Source organism: Scyliorhinus torazame, chromosome 10, assembly GCF_047496885.1.
Source record: "Scyliorhinus torazame isolate Kashiwa2021f chromosome 10, sScyTor2.1, whole genome shotgun sequence".
Classification (NCBI taxonomy): Eukaryota; Metazoa; Chordata; class Chondrichthyes; order Carcharhiniformes; family Scyliorhinidae; genus Scyliorhinus; species Scyliorhinus torazame.
This window is the reverse complement of record NC_092716.1, coordinates 181,727,533-181,750,602: the sequence shown is the minus strand read 5'-3', so window position 1 is coordinate 181,750,602 and position 23,070 is coordinate 181,727,533.

Sequence of the window (23,070 nt, the reverse complement as noted above, 5' to 3'; positions counted from 1 at the left end):
ACGAAGGAGGGTGAAAGAGAGTGAAACTAGGCGAAGGAGATTTAAAGAGAGTGAAACGAGACGAAGGAGGGTGAAAGAGGGTGAAACGAGATAAAGGAGGGTTAAAGAGAGGGAAACGAGGCGAAGGAGGGGGAAAGAGAGTGAAACAAGACGAAGGAGGGTGAAAGAGAGTGAAACAAGACGAAGGAGGGTGAAAGAGAGTGAAACTAGGTGAAGCAGATTGAAAGAGAGTGAAACGAGACGAAGGAGGGTGAAAGATGGTGAAACGAGATAAAGGAGGGTTAAAGAGAGTGAAACGAGACGAAGGAGGGTGAAAGAGAGTGAAACGAGACGAAGGAGGGGGAAAGAGAGTGAAACAAGACGAAGGAGGGTGAAAGAGAGTGAAACTAGGCGAAGGAGATTTAAAGAGAGTGAAACGAGATGAAGGAGGGTGAAAGAGGGTGAAACGAGATAAAGGAGGGTTAAAGAGAGTGAAACGAGACGAAGGAGGGTGAAAGAGAGTGAAACGAGACGAAGGAGGGAGAAAGAGAGTGAAACGAGACGAAGGAAGGTGAAAGAGAGTGAAACGAGACGAAGGAGGGTTAAAGAGAGTGAAACAAGACAAAGGAGGGTTAAAGAGAGTGAATCGAGACAAGGGAGGGTTAAAGAGAGTGAAAGGAGACGAAGGAGGGTGAAAGAGAGTGAAACGAGACGAAGGACGGTGAAAGAGAGTGAAACGAGATGACGGAGGGTGAAAGAGAGTGAAACGAGACGAACGAGGGTGAAAGAGAGTGAAACAAGGTGAAGGAGGGTGAAAGAGAGTGAAACGAGACGAAGGAGGGGGAAAGAGAGTGAAACGCGACGAAGGAGGGGGAAAGAGAGTGAAACGAGACGAAGAAGGGTGTAAGAGAGTGAAACGGGTGAAAGAGAGTGAAACGAGACAAAGGAGGGTGAAAGAGAGTGAAACGAGACAAAGGAGGGTGAAAGAGAGTGAAATGAGACGAAGAAGGGTGAAAGAGAGTAAAACGGGTGAAAGAGAGTGAAACGAGATAAAGGAGGGTTAAAGAGAGTGAAAAGAGACAAAGGAGGGTTAAAGAGAGTGAATCGAGACAAGGGAGGGTTAAAGAGAGTGAAAGGAGACGAAGGAGGGTGAAAGAGAGTGAAACGAGACGAAGGACGGTGAAAGAGAGTGAAACGAGATGACGGAGGGTGAAAGAGAGTGAAACGAGACGAACGAGGGTGAAAGAGAGGGAAACAAGACGAAGGAGGGTGAAAGAGAGTGAAACGAGACGAAGGAGGAGGAAAGTGAGTGAAACGAGACGAATGAGCGTGAAAGAGAGTGAAACGAGACGAAGGAGGGGGAAAGAGAGTGAAACGAGACGAAGGAGGGAGAAAGAGAGTGAAACGAGACGAAGGAAGGTGAAAGAGAGTGAAACGAGACGAAGGAGGGTTAAAGAGAGTGAAACAAGACAAAGGAGGGTTAAAGAGAGTGAATCGAGACAAGGGAGGGTTAAAGAGAGTGAAAGGAGACGAAGGAGGGTGAAAGAGAGTGAAACGAGACGAAGGACGGTGAAAGAGAGTGAAACGAGATGACGGAGGGTGAAAGAGAGTGAAACGAGACGAACGAGGGTGAAATAGAGTGAAACAAGGTGAAGGAGGGTGAAAGAGAGTGAAACGAGACGAAGGAGGGGGAAAGAGAGTGAAACGCGACGAAGGAGGGGGAAAGAGAGTGAAACGAGACGAAGAAGGGTGTAAGAGAGTGAAACGGGTGAAAGAGAGTGAAACGAGACAAAGGAGGGTGAAAGAGAGTGAAACGAGACAAAGGAGGGTGAAAGAGAGTGAAATGAGACGAAGAAGGGTGAAAGAGAGTAAAACGGGTGAAAGAGAGTGAAACGAGATAAAGGAGGGTTAAAGAGAGTGAAAAGAGACAAAGGAGGGTTAAAGAGAGTGAATCGAGACAAGGGAGGGTTAAAGAGAGTGAAAGGAGACGAAGGAGGGTGAAAGAGAGTGAAACGAGACGAAGGACGGTGAAAGAGAGTGAAACGAGATGACGGAGGGTGAAAGAGAGTGAAACGAGACGAACGAGGGTGAAAGAGAGGGAAACAAGACGAAGGAGGGAGAAAGAGAGTGAAACGAGACGAAGGAGGAGGAAAGTGAGTGAAACGAGACGAATGAGCGTGAAAGAGAGTGAAACGAGACGAAGGAGGGGGAAAGAGAGTGAAACAAGACGAAGGAGGGTGAAAAAGTGAAACTAGGCAAAGCAGATTGAAAGAGAGTGAAACGAGACAAAGGAGCGTGAAAGAGAGTTAAACGAGATGAAGGAGGGTGAAAGAGAATGAAACGAGACGAAGGAGGGTGAAAGAGAGTGAAATGAGGCGAAGGAGGGGGAAAGAGAGTGAAACAAGACGAAGGAGGGTGAAAGAGAGTGAAACTAGGCGAAGGAGATTGAAAGAGAGTGAAACGAGACGAAGGAGGGTGAAAGAGGGTGAAACGAGATAAAGGAGGGTTAAAGAGAGTGAAACGATACGAAGAAGGGTGAAAGAGAGTGAAACGAGACGAAGGAGGGAGAAAGAGAGTGAAACGAGGCGAAGGAGGGGGAAAGAGAGTGAAACGCGATGAAGGAGGGGTAAAGAGAGAGAAACGAGACGAAGGAGGGTTAAAGAGAGTGAAACGAGACGAAGGAGGGTTAAAGAGAGTGGAACAAGACGAAGGAGCGTTAAAGAGAGTGAAACGAGACGAAGGAGTGTGAAAGAGAGTGAAACGAGACGAAGGAGGGTGAAAGAGAGTGAAACGAGACGAAGGAGGGTTAAAGAGAGTGAAACGAGACGAAGGAGGGTGGAAGAGAGTGAAACGAGACGAAAGTGGGTTAAAGAGAGTGAAACGAGACGAAGGAGGTTGAAAGAGAGTGAAACGAGACGAAGGAGGTTGAAAGAGAGTGAAACGGGACGAAGGAGGGCGAAACGAGACGAAGGAGGGTAAAAGAGAGTGAAACGAGACGAAGGAGGGTTAAAGAGAGTGAAACGAGACGAAGGAGGGTGGAAGAGAGTGAAACGAGACGAAAGTGGGTTAAAGAGAGTGAAACGAGACGAAGGAGGTTGAAAGAGAGTGAAACGAGACGAAGGAGGTTGAAAGAGAGTGAAACGAGCTGAAGGAGGGTTCAAGAGAGTGAAACGAGATGAAGGAGGGTGAAAGAGAGTGAAACGAGGCGAAGGAGGGGGAAAGAGAGTGAAACGAGACGAAGAAGGGTGAAAGAGAGTGAAAAGGGTGAAAGAGAGTGAAACGAGACAAAGGAGGGTTAAAGAGAGTGAAACAAGACAAAGGAGGGTTAAAGAGAGTGAATCGAGACAAGAGAGGGTTAAAGAGAGTGAAAGGAGACAAAGGAGGGTGAAAGAGAGTGAAACGAGACGAAGGACGGTGAAAGAGAGTGAAACGAGATGACGGAGGGTGAAAGAGATTGAAACGAGACGAACGAGGGTGAAAGAGAGTGAAACAAGGTGAAGGAGGGTGAAAGAGAGTGGAACGAGACGAAGGAGGGGGAAAGAGAGTGAAACGCGACGAAGGAGGGGGGAAGAGAGTGAAACGAGACGAAGAAGTGTGTAAGAGAGTGAAACGGGAGAAAGAGAGTGAAACGAGACAAAGGAGGGTGAAAGAGAGTGAAACGAGACGAAGGAGGGTGAAAGAGAGTGAAACGAGACGAAGAAGGGTAAAAGAGAGTAAAACGGGTGAAAGAGAGTGAAACGAGATAAAGGAGGGTTAAAGAGAGTGAAACGAGACAAAGGAGGGTTAAAGAGAGTGAATCGAGACAAGGGAGGGTTAAAGAGAGTGAAAGGAGACGAAGGAGGGTGAAAGAGAGTGAAACGAGACGAAGGACGGTGAAAGAGAGTGAAACGAGATGACGGAGGGTGAAAGAGAGTGAAACGAGACGAACGAGGGTGAAAGAGAGGGAAACAAGACGAAGGAGGGTGAAAGAGAGTAAAACGAGACGAAGGAGGAGGAAGGAGAGTGAAACGAGACGAAGGAGCGTGAAGAAGAGTGAAACGAGACGAAGGAGGGTGAAAGATAGTGAAACGAGATGGACGAGGGTGAAAGAGAGGGAAACGAGGCGAAGGAGGGGGAAAGAGAGTGAAACGAGACGAAGGAGGGTAAAAGAGGGTGAAACGAGATAAAGGAGGGTTAAAGAGAGTGAAACGAGACGAAGGAGTGTGAAAGAGAGTGAAACGAGACGAAGGAGGGAGAAAGAGAGTGAAACGAGACGAAGAAGGGTGTAAGAGAGTGAAACGGGTGAAAGAGAGTGAAACGAGACAAAGGAGGGTGAAAGAGAGTGAAACGAGACAAAGGAGGGTGAAAGAGAGTGAAACGAAACGAAGAAGGGTGAAAGAGAGTAAAACGGGTGAAAGAGAGTGAAACGAGATAAAGGAGGGTTAAAGAGAGTGAAAAGAGACAAAGGAGGGTTAAAGAGAGTGAATCGAGACAAGGGAGGGTTAAAGAGAGTGAAAGGAGACGAAGGAGGGTGAAAGAGAGTGAAACGAGACGAAGGACGGTGAAAGAGAGTGAAACGAGATGACGGAGGGTGAAAGAGAGTGAAACGAGACGAACGAGGGTGAAAGAGAGGGAAACAAGACGAAGGAGGGTGAAAGAGAGTGAAACGAGACGAAGGAGGAGGAAAGAGAGTGAAACGAGACGAATGAGCGTGAAAGAGAGTGAAACGAGACGAAGGAGGGGGAAAGAGAGTGAAACAAGACGAAGGAGGGTGAAAGAGAGTGAAACTAGGCGAAGCAGATTGAAAGAGAGTGAAACGAGACAAAGGAGCGTGAAAGAGAGTTAAACGAGATGAAGGAGGGTGAAAGAGAATGAAACGAGACGAAGGAGGGTGAAAGAGAGTGAAACGAGGCGAAGGAGGGGGAAAGAGAGTGAAACAAGACGAAGGAGGGTGAAAGAGAGTGAACCTAGGCGAAGGAGATTGAAAGAGAGTGAAACGAGACGAAGGAGGGTGAAAGAGGGTGAAACGAGATAAAGGAGGGTTAAAGAGAGTGAAACGAGACGAAGGAGGGTGAAAGAGAGTGAAACGAGACGAAGGAGGGTGAAAGAGAGTGAAACGAGACGAAGGAGGGTGAAAGAGAGTGAAACAAGGTGAAGGAGGGTGAAAGAGAGTGGAACGAGACGAAGGAGGGGGAAAGAGAGTGAAACGCGACGAAGGAGGGGGGAAGAGAGTGAAACGAGACGAAGAAGGGTGTAAGAGAGTGAAACGGGAGAAAGAGAGTGAAACGAGACAAAGGAGGGTGAAAGAGAGTGAAACGAGACGAAGGAGGGTGAAAGAGAGTGAAACGAGACGAAGAAGGGTAAAAGAGAGTAAAACGGGTGAAAGAGAGTGAAACGAGATAAAGGAGGGTTAAAGAGAGTGAAACGAGACAAAGGAGGGTTAAAGAGAGTGAATCGAGACAAGGGAGGGTTAAAGAGAGTGAAAGGAGACGAAGGAGGGTGAAAGAGAGTGAAACGAGACGAAGGACGGTGAAAGAGAGTGAAACGAGATGACGGAGGGTGAAAGAGAGTGAAACGAGACGAACGAGGGTGAAAGAGAGGGAAACAAGACGAAGGAGGGTGAAAGAGAGTAAAACGAGACGAAGGAGGAGGAAGGAGAGTGAAACGAGACGAAGGAGCGTGAAAGAGAGTGAAACGAGACGAAGGAGGGTGAAAGATAGTGAAACGAGATGGACGAGGGTGAAAGAGAGGGAAACGAGGCGAAGGAGGGGGAAAGAGAGTGAAACGAGACGAAGGAGGGTGAAAGAGGGTGAAACGAGATAAAGGAGGGTTAAAGAGAGTGAAACGAGGCGAAGGAGTGTGAAAGAGAGTGAAACGAGACGAAGGAGGGAGAAAGAGAGTGAAACGAGACGAAGAAGGGTGTAAGAGAGTGAAACGGGTGAAAGAGAGTGAAACGAGACGAAGGAGGGTGAAAGAGAGTGAAACGAGACAAAGGAGGGTGAAAGAGAGTGAAACGAGACGAAGAAGGGTGAAAGAGAGTAAAACGGGTGAAAGAGAGTGAAACGAGATAAAGGAGGGTTAAAGAGAGTGAAAAGAGACAAAGGAGGGTTAAAGAGAGTGAATCGAGACAAGGGAGGGTTAAAGAGAGTGAAAGGAGACGAAGGAGGGTGAAAGAGAGTGAAACGAGACGAAGGACGGTGAAAGAGAGTGAAACGAGATGACGGAGGGTGAAAGAGAGTGAAACGAGACGAACGAGGGTGAAAGAGAGGGAAACAAGACGAAGGAGGGTGAGAGAGAGTGAAACGAGACGAAGGAGTGTGAAAGAGAGTGAAACGAGACGAAGGAGGGTGAAAGAGAGTGAAACGAGACGAAGGACGGTTAAAGAGAGTGAAACGGGACGAAGGAGGGCGAAACGAGACGAAGGAGGGTAAAAGAGAGTGAAACGAGACGAAGGAGGGTTAAAGAGAGTGAAACGAGACGAAGGAGGGTGGAAGAGAGTGAAACGAGACGAAAGTGGGTTAAAGAGAGTGAAACGAGACGAAGGAGGTTGAAAGAGAGTGAAACGAGTCGAAGGAGGTTGAAAGAGAGTGAAACGAGCTGAAGGAGGGTTCAAGAGAGTGAAACGAGATGAAGGAGGGTGAAAGAGAGTGAAACGAGGCGAAGGAGGGGGAAAGAGAGTGAAACGAGACGAAGAAGGGTGAAAGCGAGTGAAAAGGGTGAAAGAGAGTGAAACGAGACAAAGGAGGGTTAAAGAGAGTGAAACAAGACAAAGGAGGGTTAAAGAGAGTGAATCGAGACAAGAGAGGGTTAAAGAGAGTGAAAGGAGACGAAGGAGGGGGAAAGAGAGTGAAACGAGACGAAGGAGCTTGAAAGAGAGTGAAACGAGACGAAGGAGGGTGAAAGATAGTGAAACGAGATGGACGAGGGTGAAAGAGAGGGAAACGAGGCGAAGGAGGGGGAAAGAGAGTGAAACAAGACGAAGGAGGGTGAAAGAGAGTGAAACTAGGCGAAGGAGATTGAAAGAGAGTGAAACGAGATGAAGGAGGGTGAAAGAGAGTGAAACGAGATGAAGGAGGGTTAAAGAGAGTGAAACGAGGCGAAGGAGGGGGAAAGAGAGTGAAACGCGATGAAGGAGGGGTAAAGAGAGAGAAACGAGACGAAGGAGGGTTAAAGAGAGTGAAACGAGACGAAGGAGGGTTAAAGAGAGTGGAACAAGACGAAGGAGCGTTAAAGAGAGTGAAACGAGACGAAGGAGTGTGAAAGAGAGTGAAACGAGACGAAGGAGGGTGAAAGAGAGTGAAACGAGACGAAGGAGGGTTAAAGAGAGTGAAACGAGACGAAGGAGGGTGGAAGAGAGTGCAACGAGACGAAAGTGGGTTAAAGAGAGTGAAACGAGACGAAGGAGGTTGAAAGAGAGTGAAACGAGACGAAGGAGGTTGAAAGAGAGTGAAACGGGACGAAGGAGGGCGAAACGAGACGAAGGAGGGTAAAAGAGAGTGAAACGAGACGAAGGAGGGTTAAAGAGAGTGAAACGAGACGAAGGAGGGTGGAAGAGAGTGAAACGAGACGAAAGTGGGTTAAAGAGAGTGAAACGAGACGAAGGAGGTTGAAAGAGAGTGAAACGAGACGAAGGAGGTTGAAAGAGAGTGAAACGAGCTGAAGGAGGGTTCAAGAGAGTGAAACGAGATGAAGGAGGGTGAAAGAGAGTGAAACGAGGCGAAGGAGGGGGAAAGAGAGTGAAACGAGACGAAGAAGGGTGAAAGAGAGTGAAAAGGGTGAAAGAGAGTGAAACGAGACAAAGGAGGGTTAAAGAGAGTGAAACAAGACAAAGGAGGGTTAAAGAGAGTGAATCGAGACAAGAGAGGGTTAAAGAGAGTGAAAGGAGACAAAGGAGGGTGAAAGAGAGTGAAACGAGACGAAGGACGGTGAAAGAGAGTGAAACGAGATGACGGAGGGTGAAAGAGATTGAAACGAGACGAACGAGGGTGAAAGAGAGTGAAACAAGGTGAAGGAGGGTGAAAGAGAGTGGAACGAGACGAAGGAGGGGGAAAGAGAGTGAAACGCGACGAAGGAGGGGGGAAGAGAGTGAAACGAGACGAAGAAGGGTGTAAGAGAGTGAAACGGGAGAAAGAGAGTGAAACGAGACAAAGGAGGGTGAAAGAGAGTGAAACGAGACGAAGGAGGGTGAAAGAGAGTGAAACGAGACGAACGAGGGTGAAAGAGAGGGAAACAAGACGAAGGAGGGTGAAAGAGAGTAAAACGAGACGAAGGAGGAGGAAGGAGAGTGAAACGAGACGAAGGAGCGTGAAAGAGAGTGAAACGAGACGAAGGAGGGTGAAAGATAGTGAAACGAGATGGACGAGGGTGAAAGAGAGGGAAACGAGGCGAAGGAGGGGGAAAGAGAGTGAAACGAGACGAAGGAGGGTGAAAGAGGGTGAAACGAGATAAAGGAGGGTTAAAGAGAGTGAAACGAGGCGAAGGAGTGTGAAAGAGAGTGAAACGAGACGAAGGAGGGAGAAAGAGAGTGAAACGAGACGAAGAAGGGTGTAAGAGAGTGAAACGGGTGAAAGAGAGTGAAACGAGACGAAGGAGGGTGAAAGAGAGTGAAACGAGACAAAGGAGGGTGAAAGAGAGTGAAACGAGACGAAGAAGGGTGAAAGAGAGTAAAACGGGTGAAAGAGAGTGAAACGAGATAAAGGAGGGTTAAAGAGAGTGAAAAGAGACAAAGGAGGGTTAAAGAGAGTGAATCGAGACAAGGGAGGGTTAAAGAGAGTGAAAGGAGACGAAGGAGGGTGAAAGAGAGTGAAACGAGACGAAGGACGGTGAAAGAGAGTGAAACGAGATGACGGAGGGTGAAAGAGAGTGAAACGAGACGAACGAGGGTGAAAGAGAGGGAAACAAGACGAAGGAGGGTGAAAGAGAGTGAAACGAGACGAAGGAGGAGGAAAGAGAGTGAAACGAGACGAATGAGCGTGAAAGAGAGTGAAACGAGACGAAGGAGGGGGAAAGAGAGTGAAACAAGACGAAGGAGGGTGAAAGAGAGTGAAACTAGGCGAAGCAGATTGAAAGAGAGTGAAACGAGACAAAGGAGCGTGAAAGAGAGTTAAACGAGATGAAGGAGGGTGAAAGAGAATGAAACGAGACGAAGGAGGGTGAAAGAGAGTGAAACGAGGCGAAGGAGGGGGTAAGAGAGTGAAACAAGACGAAGGAGGGTGAAAGAGAGTGAAACTAGGCGAAGGAGATTGAAAGAGAGTGAAACGAGACGAAGGAGGGTGAAAGAGGGTGAAACGAGATAAAGGAGGGTTAAAGAGAGTGAAACGAGACGAAGGAGGGTGAAAGAGAGTGAAACGAGACGAAGGAGGGAGAAAGAGAGTGAAACGAGACGAAGGAGGGTTAAAGAGAGTGAAACGAGATGACGGAGGGTGAAAGAGAGTGAAACGAGACCAACGAGGGTGAAAGAGAGGGAAACAAGACGAAGGAGGGTGAAAGAGAGTGAAACGAGACGAAGGAGGAGGAAAGAGAGTGAAACGAGACGAAGGAGCGTGAAAGAGAGTGAAACGAGACGAAGGAGGGTGAAAGATAGTGAAACGAGATGGACGAGGGTGAAAGAGAGGGAAACGAGGCGAAGGAGGGGGAAAGAGAGTGAAACAAGACGAAGGAGGGTGAAAGAGAGTGAAACTAGGCGAAGCAGATTGAAAGAGAGTGAAACGAGACGAAGGAACGTGAAAGAGAGTTAAACGAGATGAAGGAGGGTGAAAGAGAATGAAACGAGACGAAGGAGGGTGAAAGAGAGTGAAACGAGGCGAAGGAGGGTGAAAGAGAGTGAAACGAGACGAAGGAAGGGGAAAGAGAGTGAAACAAGACGAAGGAGGGTGAAAGAGAGTGAAACTAGGCGAAGGAGATTTAAAGAGAGTGAAACGAGACGAAGGAGGGTGAAAGAGGGTGAAACGAGATAAAGGAGGGTTAAAGAGAGGGAAACGAGGCGAAGGAGGGGGAAAGAGAGTGAAACAAGACGAAGGAGGGTGAAAGAGAGTGAAACAAGACGAAGGAGGGTGAAAGAGAGTGAAACTAGGTGAAGCAGATTGAAAGAGAGTGAAACGAGACGAAGGAGGGTGAAAGATGGTGAAACGAGATAAAGGAGGGTTAAAGAGAGTGAAACGAGACGAAGGAGGGTGAAAGAGAGTGAAAAGAGACGAAGGAGGGGGAAAGAGAGTGAAACAAGACGAAGGAGGGTGAAAGAGAGTGAAACTAGGCGAAGGAGATTTAAAGAGAGTGAAACGAGACGAAGGAGGGTGAAAGAGGGTGAAACGAGATAAAGGAGGGTTAAAGAGAGTGAAACGAGACGAAGGAGGGTGAAAGAGAGTGAAACGAGACGAAGGAGGGAGAAAGAGAGTGAAACGAGACGAAGGAAGGTGAAAGAGAGTGAAACGAGACGAAGGAGGGTTAAAGAGAGTGAAACAAGACAAAGGAGGGTTAAAGAGAGTGAAAGGAGACGAAGGAGGGTGAAAGAGAGTGAAACGAGACGAAGGACGGTGAAAGAGAGTGAAACGAGATGACGGAGGGTGAAAGAGAGTGAAACGAGACGAACGAGGGTGAAAGAGAGTGAAACAAGGTGAAGGAGGGTGAAAGAGAGTGAAACGAGACGAAGGAGGGGGAAAGAGAGTGAAACGCGACGAAGGAGGGGGAAAGAGAGTGAAACGAGACGAAGAAGGGTGTAAGAGAGTGAAACGGGTGAAAGAGAGTGAAACGAGACAAAGGAGGGTGAAAGAGAGTGAAACGAGACAAAGGAGGGTGAAAGAGAGTGAAATGAGACGAAGAAGGGTGAAAGAGAGTAAAACGGGTGAAAGAGAGTGAAACGAGATAAAGGAGGGTTAAAGAGAGTGAAAAGAGACAAAGGAGGGTTAAAGAGAGTGAATCGAGACAAGGGAGGGTTAAAGAGAGTGAAAGGAGACGAAGGAGGGTGAAAGAGAGTGAAACGAGACGAAGGACGGTGAAAGAGAGTGAAACGAGATGACGGAGGGTGAAAGAGAGTGAAACGAGACGAACGAGGGTGAAAGAGAGTGAAACTAGGCGAAGCAGATTGAAAGAGAGTGAAACGAGACAAAGGAGCGTGAAAGAGAGTTAAACGAGATGAAGGAGGGTGAAAGAGAATGAAACGAGACGAAGGAGGGTGAAAGAGAGTGAAATGAGGCGAAGGAGGGGGAAAGAGAGTGAAACAAGACGAAGGAGGGTGAAAGAGAGTGAAACTAGGCGAAGGAGATTGAAAGAGAGTGAAACGAGACGAAGGAGGGTGAAAGAGGGTGAAACGAGATAAAGGAGGGTTAAAGAGAGTGAAACGAGACGAAGGAGGGTGAAAGAGAGTGAAACGAGACGAAGGAGGGAGAAAGAGAGTGAAACGAGACGAAGGAGGGTGAAAGAGAGTGAAACGAGACGAAGGAGGGTGAAAGAGAGTGAAACGAGACGAACGAGGGTGAAAGAGAGGGAAACGAGGCGAAGGAGGGGGAAAGAGAGTGAAACAAGCCGAAGGAGGGTGAAAGAGAGTGAAACTAGGCGAAGGAGATTGAAAGAGAGTGAAACGAGACGAAGGAGGGTGAAAAAGAGTTAAACGAGATGAAGGAGGGTGAAAGAGAGTGAAACGAGATGAAGGAGGGTTAAAGAGAGTGAAACGAGGCGAAGGAGGGGGAAAGAGAGTGAAACGCGATGAAGGAGGGGTAAAGAGAGAGAAACGAGACGAAGGAGGGTTAAAGAGAGTGAAACGAGACGAAGGAGGGTTAAAGAGAGTGGAACAAGACGAAGGAGCGTTAAAGAGAGTGAAACGAGACGAAGGAGTGTGAAAGAGAGTGAAACGAGACGAAGGAGGGTGAAAGAGAGTGAAACGAGACAAAGGAGGGTTAAAGAGAGTGAAACGGGACGAAGGAGGGCGAAACGAGACGAAGGAGGGTAAAAGAGAGTGAAACGAGACGAAGGAGGGTTAAAGAGAGTGAAACGAGACGAAGGAGGGTGGAAGAGAGTGAAACGAGACGAAAGTGGGTTAAAGAGAGTGAAACGAGACGAAGGAGGTTGAAAGAGAGTGAAACGAGACGAAGGAGGTTGAAAGAGAGTGAAACGAGCTGAAGGAGGGTTCAAGAGAGTGAAACGAGATGAAGGAGGGTGAAAGAGAGTGAAACGAGGCGAAGGAGGGGGAAAGAGAGTGAAACGAGACGAAGAAGGGTGAAAGCGAGTGAAAAGGGTGAAAGAGAGTGAAACGAGACAAAGGAGGGTTAAAGAGAGTGAAACAAGACAAAGGAGGGTTAAAGAGAGTGAATCGAGACAAGAGAGGGTTAAAGAGAGTGAAAGGAGATGAAGGAGGGTGAAAGAGAGTGGAACGAGACGAAGGAGGGGGAAAGAGAGTGAAACGCGACGAAGGAGGGGGGAAGAGAGTGAAACGAGACGAAGAAGGGTGTAAGAGAGTGAAACGGGAGAAAGAGAGTGAAACGAGACAAAGGAGGGTGAAAGAGAGTGAAACGAGACGAAGGAGGGTGAAAGAGAGTGAAACGAGACGAAGAAGGGTAAAAGAGAGTAAAACGGGTGAAAGAGAGTGAAACGAGATAAAGGAGGGTTAAAGAGAGTGAAACGAGACAAAGGAGGGTTAAAGAGAGTGAATCGAGACAAGGGAGGGTTAAAGAGAGTGAAAGGAGACGAAGGAGGGTGAAAGAGAGTGAAACGAGACGATGGACGGTGAAAGAGAGTGAAACGAGATGACGGAGGGTGAAAGAGAGTGAAACGAGACGAACGAGGGTGAAAGAGAGGGAAACAAGACGAAGGAGGGTGAAAGAGAGTAAAACGAGACGAAGGAGGAGGAAAGAGAGTGAAACGAGACGAAGGAGCGTGAAAGAGAGTGAAATGAGACGAAGGAGGGTGAAAGATAGTGAAACGAGATGGACGAGGGTGAAAGAGAGGGAAACGAGGCGAAGGAGGGGGAAAGAGAGTGAAACAAGACGAAGGAGGGTGAAAGAGAGGGAAACTAGGCGAAGCAGATTGAAAGAGAGTGAAACGAGACGAAGGAGGGTGAAAGACGGTGAAACGAGACAAACGAGGGTGAAAGAGTGTGAAACGAGACGAAGGAGCGTGAAAGAGAGTGAAACGAGACGAAGGAGGGTGAAAGAGAGTTAAACGAGATGAAGGAGGGTGAAAGAGAATGAAACGAGACGAAGGAGGGTGAAAGAGAGTGGAACGAGGCGAAGGAGGGGGAAAGAGAGTGAAACAAGACGAAGGAGTGTTAAAGAGAGTGAAACGAGACGAAGGAGGGTGAAAGAGAGTGAAACGAGACGAAGGAGGTTGAAAGAGAGTGAAACGAGACGAAGGAGGTTGAAAGAGAGTGAAACGAGCTGAAGGAGGGTGAAAGAGAGTGAAACGAGACGAAGGAGGGTGAAAGAGAGTGAAACGAGACGAAGGAGGTTGAAAGAGAGTGAAACGAGCTGAAGGAGGGTGAAAGAGAGGGAAACGAGACGAAGGAGGGTGAAAGAGAGTGAAACGAGGCGAAGGAGGGAGAAAGAGAGTGAAACGAGACGAAGAAGGGTGAAAGAGAGTGAAAAGGGTGAAAGAGAGTGAAACGAGACAAAGGAGGGTGAAAGAGAGTGAAACGAGACAAAGGAGGGTGAAAGAGAGTGAAACGAGACGAAGAAGGGTGAAAGAGAGTTAAACGGGTGAAAGAGAGTGAAACGAGACAAAGGAGCGTTGAAGAGAGTGAAACAAGACAAAGGAGGGTTAAAGAGAGTGAATCGAGACAAGGGAGGGTTAAAGAGAGTGAAAGGAGACGAAGGAGGGTGAAAGAGAGTGAAACGAGACGAAGGACGGTGAAAGAGAGTGAAACTAGATGGTGGAGGGTGAAAGAGAGTGAAACTAGATGGTGGAGGGTGAAAGAGAGTGAAACGAGACGAACGAGGGTGAAAGAGAGTGAAACAAGGCGAAGGAGGGCGAAAGAGAGTGAAACGAGACGAAGGAGGGGGAAAGAGAGTGAAACGTGACGAAGGAGGGGGAAAGAGAGTGAAACGAGACGAAGAAGGGTGAAAGAGAGTGAAACGGCTGAAAGAGAGTGAAACGAGACAAAGGAGGGTGAAAGAGAGTGAAACGAGGCAAAGGAGGGCGAAAGAGAGTGAAACGAGACGAAGAAGGGTGAAAGAGAGTAAAACGGGTGAAAGAGAGTGAAACGAGACAAAGGAGGGTTAAAGAGAGTGAAACGAGACAAAGGAGGGTTAAAGAGAGTGAATCGAGACAAGGGAGGATTAAAGAGAGTGAAAGGAGATGAAGGAGGGTGAAAGAGAGTGAAACGAGACGGACGAGGGTGAAAGAGAGTGAAACGAGACGAAGGAGGGTTAAAGAGAGTGAAACGAGGCGAAGGAGGGCGAAGCGAGATGATGGAGATTAAAAGAGAGTGAAAGGAGACGAAGGAGGGTGAAAGAGAGTGAAACGAGACGAAGGACGGTGAAAGAGAGTGAAACTAGATGGTGGTGGGTGAAAGAGAGTGAAACGAGACGAACGAGGGTGAAAGAGAGTGAATCAAAGCGAAGGAGGGTGAAAGAGAGTGAAACGAGACGAAGGAGGGGGAAAGAAAGTGAAACGAGACGAAGGAGGGTGAAAGAGAGTGAAACGAGACGATGGTGGGTGAAAGATAGTGAAACGAGACGAACGAGGGTGAAAGAGAGGGAAACGAGGCGAAGGAGGGGGAAAGAGAGTGAAATGAGACGAAGGAGGGTTAAAGAGAGTGCAACGAGACGAAGGAGGTTTAAAGAGAGTGAAATGAGACGAAGGAGGGGAAAAGAGAGTGAAACGAGACGAAGGAGGGTTAAAGAGAGTGGAACAAGACGAAGGAGTGTTAAAGAGAGTGAAACGAGACGAAGGAGGGTGAAAGAGAGTGAAACGAGACGAAGGAGGGTGAAAGAGAGTGAAACGAGACGAAGGAGGGTTAAAGAGAGTGAAACGAGACGAAGGAGGGCGAAACAAGATGAAGGAGGTTAAAAGAGAGTGAAACGAGACGAAGGAGGGTTAAAGAGAGTGAAACGAGACGAAGTAGGGTGGAAGAGAGTGAAACGAGACGAAAGAGGGTTAAAGAGAGTGAAACGAGACGAAGGAGGTTGAAAGAGAGTGAAACGAGCTGAAGGAGGGTGAAAGAGAGGGAAACGAGACGAAGGAGGGTGAAAGAGAGTGAAACGAGACAAAAGAGGGTTAAAGAGAGTGAAACGAGACAAAGGAGGGTTAAAGAGAGTGAATCGAGACAAGGGAGGGTTAAAGAGAGTGAAAGGAGACGAAGGAGGGTGAAAGAGAGTGAAACGAGACGGACGAGGGTGAAAGAGAGTGAAACGAGACGAAGGAGGGTTAAAGAGAGTGAAACGAGACGAAGGAGGGCGAAGCGAGATGATGGAGATTAAAAGAGAGTGAAACGAGACGAAGGAGGGTTAAAGAGAGTGAAACGAGACGAAGGAGGGTGGAAGACAGTGAAACGAGACGAAAGAGGGTTAAAGAGAGTGAAACGAGACGAAGGAGGTTGAAAGAGAGTGAAACGAGACGAACGAGGTTGAAAAAGAGTGAAACGAGCTGAAGGAGGGTGAAAGAGAGTGAAACGAGGCGAAGGAGGGTGAAAGATAGTGAAACGAGATGGACGAGGGTGAAAGAGAGGGAAACGAGGCGAAGGAGGGGGAAAGAGAGTGAAACAAGACGAAGGAGGGTGAAAGAGAGTGAAACTAGGCGAAGCAGATTGAAAGAGAGTGAAACGAGACGAAGGAGCGTGAAAGAGAGTTAAACGAGATGAAGGAGGGTGAAAGAGAATGAAACGAGACGAAGGAGGGTGAAAGAGAGTGAAACGAGGCAAAGGAGGGGGAAAGAGAGTGAAACAAGACGAAGGAGGGTGAAAGAGAGTGAAACTAGGTGAAGCAGATTGAAAGAGAGTGAAACGAGACGAAGGAGGGTGAAAGATGGTGAAACGAGATAAAGGAGGGTTAAAGAGAGTGAAACGAGACGAAGGAGGGTGAAAGAGAGTGAAACGAGACGAAGGAGGGGGAAAGAGAGTGAAACAAGACGAAGGAGGGTGAAAGAGAGTGAAACTAGGCGAAGGAGATTTAAAGAGAGTGAAACGAGACGAAGGAGGGTGAAAGAGGGTGAAACGAGATAAAGGAGGGTTAAAGAGAGTGAAACGAGACGAAGGAGGGTGAAAGAGAGTGAAACGAGACGAAGGAGGGAGAAAGAGAGTGAAACGAGACGAAGGAGGGTGAAAGAGAGTGAAACGAGACGAAGGAGGGTTAAAGAGAGTGAAACAAGACAAAGGAGGGTTAAAGAGAGTGAATCGAGACAAGGGAGGGTTAAAGAGAGTGAAAGGAGATGAAGGAGGGTGAAAGAGAGTGAAACGAGACGAAGGACGGTGAAAGAGAGTGAAACGAGATGACGGAGGGTGAAAGAGAGTGAAACGAGACGAACGAGGGTGAAAGAGAGTGAAACAAGGTGAAGGAGGGTGAAAGAGAGTGAAACGAGACGAAGGAGGGGGAAAGAGAGTGAAACGCGACGAAGGAGGGGGAAAGAGAGTGAAACGAGACGAAGAAGGGTGTAAGAGAGTGAAACGGGTGAAAGAGAGTGAAACGAGACAAAGGAGGGTGAAAGAGAGTGAAACGAGACAAAGGAGGGTGAAAGAGAGTGAAACGAGACGAAGAAGGGTGAAAGAGAGTAAAACGGGTGAAAGAGAGTGAAACGAGATAAAGGAGGGTTAAAGAGAGTGAAAAGAGACAAAGGAGGGTTAAAGAGAGTGAATCGAGACAAGGGAGGGTTAAAGAGAGTGAAAGGAGACGAAGGAGGGTGAAAGAGAGTGAAACGAGACGAAGGACGGTGAAAGAGAGTGAAACGAGATGACGGAGGGTGAAAGAGAGTGAAACGAGACGAACGAGGGTGAAAGAGAGGGAAACAAGACGAAGGAGGGTGAAAGAGAGTGAAACGAGACGAAGGAGGGTTAAAGAGAGTGAAACGAGGCGAAGGAGGGCGAAGCGAGATGATGGAGATTAAAAGAGAGTGAAACGAGACGAAGGAGGGTTAAAGAGAGTGAAACGAGACGAAGGAGGGTGGAAGACAGTGACACGAGACGAAAGAGGGTTAAAGAGAGTGAAACGCGACGAAGGAGGTTGAAAGAGAGTGAAACGAGACGAACGAGGTTGAAAGAGAGTGAAACGAGCTGAAGGAGGGTGAAAGAGAGGGAAACGAGACGAAGGAGGGTGAAAGAGAGTGAAACGAGGCGAAGGAGGTAGAAAGAGAGTGAAACGAGACGAAGAAGGGTGAAAGAGAGTGAAAAGGGTGAAAGAGAGTGAAACGAGACAAAGGAGGGTGAAAGAGAGTGAAACGAGACAAAGGAGGGTGAAAGAGAGTGAAACGAGACGAAGAAGGGCGAAAGAGTGTTAAACGGGTGAAAGAGAGTGAAACGAGACAAAGGAGGGTTAAAGAGAGTGAAACAAGACAAAGGAGGGTTAAAGAGAGTGAATCGAGACAAGGGAGAGTTAAAGAGAGTGAAAGGAGACGAAGGAGGGTGAAAGAGAGTGAAACGAGACGAAGGACGGTGAAAGAGAGTGAAACTAGATGGTGGTGGGTGAAAGAGAGTGAAACGAGACGAACGAGGGTGAAAGAGAGTGAATCAAAGCGAAGGAGGGTGAAAGAGAGTGAAACGAGACGAAGGAGGGGGAAAGAAAGTGAAACGAGACGAAGGAGGGTGAAAGAGAGTGAAACGAGACGATGGTGGGTGAAAGATAGTGAAACGAGACGAACGAGGGTGAAAGAGAGGGAAACGAGGCGAAGGAGGGGGAAAGAGAGTGAAATGAGACGAAGGAGGGTTAAAGAGAGTGCAACGAGACGAAGGAGGTTTAAAGAGAGTGAAATGAGACGAAGGAGGGGAAAAGAGAGTGAAACGAGACGAAGGAGGGTTAAAGAGAGTGGAACAAGACGAAGGAGTGTTAAAGAGAGTGAAACGAGACGAAGGAGGGTGAAAGAGAGTGAAACGAGACGAAGGAGGGTGAAAGAGAGTGAAACGAGACGAAGGAGGGTTAAAGAGAGTGAAACGAGACGAAGGAGGGCGAAACGAGATGAAGGAGGTTAAAAGAGAGTGAAACGAGACGAAGGAGGGTTAAAGAGAGTGAAACGAGACGAAGTAGGGTGGAAGAGAGTGAAACGAGACGAAAGAGGGTTAAAGAGAGTGAAACGAGACGAAGGAGGTTGAAAGAGAGTGAAACGAGCTGAAGGAGGGTGAAAGAGAGGGAAACGAGACGAAGGAGGGTGAAAGAGAGTGAAACGAGGCGAAGGAGGGAGAAAGAGAGTGAAACGAGACGAAGAAGGGTGAAAGAGAGTGAAAAGGGTGAAAGAGAGTGAAACGAGACAAAGGAGGGTGAAAGAGAGTGAAACGAGACAAAGGAGGGTGAAAGAGAGTGAAACGAGACGAAGAAGGGTGAAAGAGAGTTAAACGGGTGAAAGAGAGTGAAACGAGACAAAGGAGCGTTAAAGAGAGTGAAACAAGACAAAGGAGGGTTAAAGAGAGTGAATCGAGACAAGGGAGGGTTAAAGAGAGTGAAAGGAGACGAAGGAGGGTGAAAGAGAGTGAAACGAGACGAAGGACGGTGAAAGAGAGTGAAACTAGATGGTGGAGGGTGAAAGAGAGTGGAACTAGATGGTGGAGGGTGAAAGAGAGTGAAACGAGACGAACGAGGGTGAAAGAGAGTGAAACGAGATGAAGGAGGGTTAAAGAGAGTGAAACGAGGCGAAGGAGGGGGAAAGAGAGTGAAACGCGATGAAGGAGGGGTAAAGAGAGAGAAACGAGACGAAGGAGGGTTAAAGAGAGTGAATCGAGACAAGGGAGGGTTAAAGAGAGTGAAAGGAGACGAAGGAGGGTGAAAGAGAGTGAAACGAGACGAAGGAGGGTGAAAGAGAGTGAAACTAGGCGAAGGAGATTGAAAGAGAGTGAAACGAGACGAAGGAGGGTGAAAGAGAGTTAAACGAGATGAAGGAGGGTGAAAGAGAGTGAAACGAGATGAAGGAGGGTTAAAGAGAGTGAAACTAGGTGAAGCAGATTGAAAGAGAGTGAAACGAGACGAAGGAGGGTGAAAGATGGTGAAACGAGATAAAGGAGGGTTAAAGAGAGTGAAACGAGACGAAGGAGGGTGAAAGAGAGTGAAACGAGACGAAGGACGGTGAAAGAGAGTGAAACGAGATGACGGAGGGTGAAAGAGAGTGAAACGAGACGAACGAGGGTGAAAGAGAGTGAAACAAGGTGAAGGAGGGTGAAAGAGAGTGAAACGAGACGAAGGAGGGGGAAAGAGAGTGAAACGCGACGAAGGAGGGGGAAAGAGAGTGAAACGAGACGAAGAAGGGTGTAAGAGAGTGAAACGGGTGAAAGAGAGTGAAACGAGACAAAGGAGGGTGAAAGAGAGTGAAACGAGACAAAGGAGGGTGAAAGAGAGTGAAACGAGACGAAGAAGGGTGAAAGAGAGTAAAACGGGTGAAAGAGAGTGAAACGAGATAAAGGAGGGTTAAAGAGAGTGAAAAGAGACAAAGGAGGGTTAAAGAGAGTGAATCGAGACAAGGGAGGGTTAAAGAGAGTGAAAGGAGACGAAGGAGGGTGAAAGAGAGTGAAACGAGACGAAGGACGGTGAAAGAGAGTGAAACGAGATGACGGAGGGTGAAAGAGAGTGAAACGAGACGAACGAGGGTGAAAGAGAGGGAAACAAGACGAAGGAGGGTGAAAGAGAGTGAAACGAGACGAAGGAGGGTTAAAGAGAGTGAAACGAGGCGAAGGAGGGCGAAGCGAGATGATGGAGATTAAAAGAGAGTGAAACGAGACGAAGGAGGGTTAAAGAGAGTGAAACGAGACGAAGGAGGGTGGAAGACAGTGACACGAGACGAAAGAGGGTTAAAGAGAGTGAAACGCGACGAAGGAGGTTGAAAGAGAGTGAAACGAGACGAACGAGGTTGAAAGAGAGTGAAACGAGCTGAAGGAGGGTGAAAGAGAGGGAAACGAGACGAAGGAGGGTGAAAGAGAGTGAAACGAGGCGAAGGAGGTAGAAAGAGAGTGAAACGAGACGAAGAAGGGTGAAAGAGAGTGAAAAGGGTGAAAGAGAGTGAAACGAGACAAAGGAGGGTGAAAGAGAGTGAAACGAGACAAAGGAGGGTGAAAGAGAGTGAAACGAGACGAAGAAGGGCGAAAGAGTGTTAAACGGGTGAAAGAGAGTGAAACGAGACAAAGGAGGGTTAAAGAGAGTGAAACAAGACAAAGGAGGGTTAAAGAGAGTGAATCGAGACAAGGGAGAGTTAAAGAGAGTGAAAGGAGACGAAGGAGGGTGAAAGAGAGTGAAACGAGACGAAGGACGGTGAAAGAGAGTGAAACTAGATGGTGGTGGGTGAAAGAGAGTGAAACGAGACGAACGAGGGTGAAAGAGAGTGAATCAAAGCGAAGGAGGGTGAAAGAGAGTGAAACGAGACGAAGGAGGGGGAAAGAAAGTGAAACGAGACGAAGGAGGGTGAAAGAGAGTGAAACGAGACGATGGTGGGTGAAAGATAGTGAAACGAGACGAACGAGGGTGAAAGAGAGGGACACGAGGCGAAGGAGGGGGAAAGAGAGTGAAATGAGACGAAGGAGGGTTAAAGAGAGTGCAACGAGACGAAGGAGGTTTAAAGAGAGTGAAATGAGACGAAGGAGGGGAAAAGAGAGTGAAACGAGACGAAGGAGGGTTAAAGAGAGTGGAACAAGACGAAGGAGTGTTAAAGAGAGTGAAACGAGACGAAGGAGGGTGAAAGAGAGTGAAACGAGACGAAGGAGGGTGAAAGAGAGTGAAACGAGACGAAGGAGGGTTAAAGAGAGTGAAACGAGACGAAGGAGGGCGAAACGAGATGAAGGAGGTTAAAAGAGAGTGAAACGAGACGAAGGAGGGTTAAAGAGAGTGAAACGAGACGAAGTAGGGTGGAAGAGAGTGAAACGAGACGAAAGAGGGTTAAAGAGAGTGAAACGAGACGAAGGAGGTTGAAAGAGAGTGAAACGAGCTGAAGGAGGGTGAAAGAGAGGGAAACGAGACGAAGGAGGGTGAAAGAGAGTGAAACGAGGCGAAGGAGGGAGAAAGAGAGTGAAACGAGACGAAGAAGGGTGAAAGAGAGTGAAAAGGGTGAAAGAGAGTGAAACGAGACAAAGGAGGGTGAAAGAGAGTGAAACGAGACAAAGGAGGGTGAAAGAGAGTGAAACGAGACGAAGAAGGGTGAAAGAGAGTTAAACGGGTGAAAGAGAGTGAAATGAGACAAAGGAGCGTTAAAGAGAGTGAAACAAGACAAAGGAGGGTTAAAGAGAGTGAATCGAGACAAGGGAGGGTTAAAGAGAGTGAAAGGAGACGAAGGAGGGTGAAAGATAGTGAAACGAGACGAAGGACGGTGAAAGAGAGTGAAACTAGATGGTGGAGGGTGAAAGAGAGTGGAACTAGATGGTGGAGGGTGAAAGAGAGTGAAACGAGACGAACGAGGGTGAAAGAGAGTGAAACGAGATGAAGGAGGGTTAAAGAGAGTGAAACGAGGCGAAGGAGGGGGAAAGAGAGTGAAACGCGATGAAGGAGGGGTAAAGAGAGAGAAACGAGACGAAGGAGGGTTAAAGAGAGTGAATCGAGACAAGGGAGGGTTAAAGAGAGTGAAAGGAGACGAAGGAGGGTGAAAGAGAGTGAAACGAGACGAAGGAGGGTGAAAGAGAGTGAAACTAGGCGAAGGAGATTGAAAGAGAGTGAAACGAGACGAAGGAGGGTGAAAGAGAGTTAAACGAGATGAAGGAGGGTGAAAGAGAGTGAAACGAGATGAAGGAGGGTTAAAGAGAGTGAAACGAGGCGAAGGAGGGGGAAAGAGAGTGAAACGCGATGAAGGAGGGGTAAAGAGAGAGAAACGAGACGAAGGAGGGTTAAAGAGAGTGAAACGAGACGAAGGAGGGTTAAAGAGAGTGGAACAAGACGAAGGAGCGTTAAAGAGAGTGAAACGAGACGAAGGAGTGTGAAAGAGAGTGAAACGAGACGAAGGAGGGTGAAAGAGAGTGAAACGAGACGAAGGAGGGTTAAAGAGAGTGAAACGGGACGAAGGAGGGCGAAACGAGACGAAGGAGGGTAAAAGAGAGTGAAACGAGACGAAGGAGGGTTAAAGAGAGTGAAACGAGACGAAGGAGTGTGGAAGAGAGTGAAACGAGACGAAAGTGGGTTAAAGAGAGTGAAACGAGACGAAGGAGGTTGAAAGAGAGTGAAACGAGACGAAGGAGGTTGAAAGAGAGTGAAACGAGCTGAAGGAGGGTTCAAGAGAGTGAAACGAGATGAAGGAGGGTGAAAGAGAGTGAAACGAGGCGAAGGAGGGGGAAAGAGAGTGAAACGAGACGAAGAAGGGTGAAAGAGAGTGAAAAGGGTGAAAGAGAGTGAAACGAGACAAAGGAGGGTTAAAGAGAGTGAAACAAGACAAAGGAGGGTTAAAGAGAGTGAATCGAGACAAGAGAGGGTTAAAGAGAGTGAAAGGAGACGAAGGAGGGTGAAAGAGAGTGAAACGAGACGAAGGACGGTGAAAGAGAGTGAAACGAGATGACGGAGGGTGAAAGAGAGTGAAACGAGACGAAGGAGATTTAAAGAGAGTGAAACGAGACGAAGGAGGGTGAAAGAGGGTGAAACGAGATAAAGGAGGGTTAAAGAGAGTGAAACGAGACGAAGGAGGGTGAAAGAGAGTGAAACGAGACGAAGGAGGGAGAAAGAGAGTGAAACGAGACGAAGGAGGGTGAAAGAGAGTGAAACGAGACGAAGGAGGGTTAAAGAGAGTGAAACAAGACAAAGGAGGGTTAAAGAGAGTGAATCGAGACAAGGGAGGGTTAAAGAGAGTGAAAGGAGACGAAGGAGGGTGAAAGAGAGTGAAACGAGACGAAGGACGGTGAAAGAGAGTGAAACGAGATGACGGAGGGTGAAAGAGAGTGAAACGAGACGAACGAGGGTGAAAGAGAGTGAAACAAGGTGAAGGAGGGTGAAAGAGAGTGAAACGAGACGAAGGAGGGGGAAAGAGAGTGAAACGCGACGAAGGAGGGGGAAAGAGAGTGAAACGAGACGAAGAAGGGTGTAAGAGAGT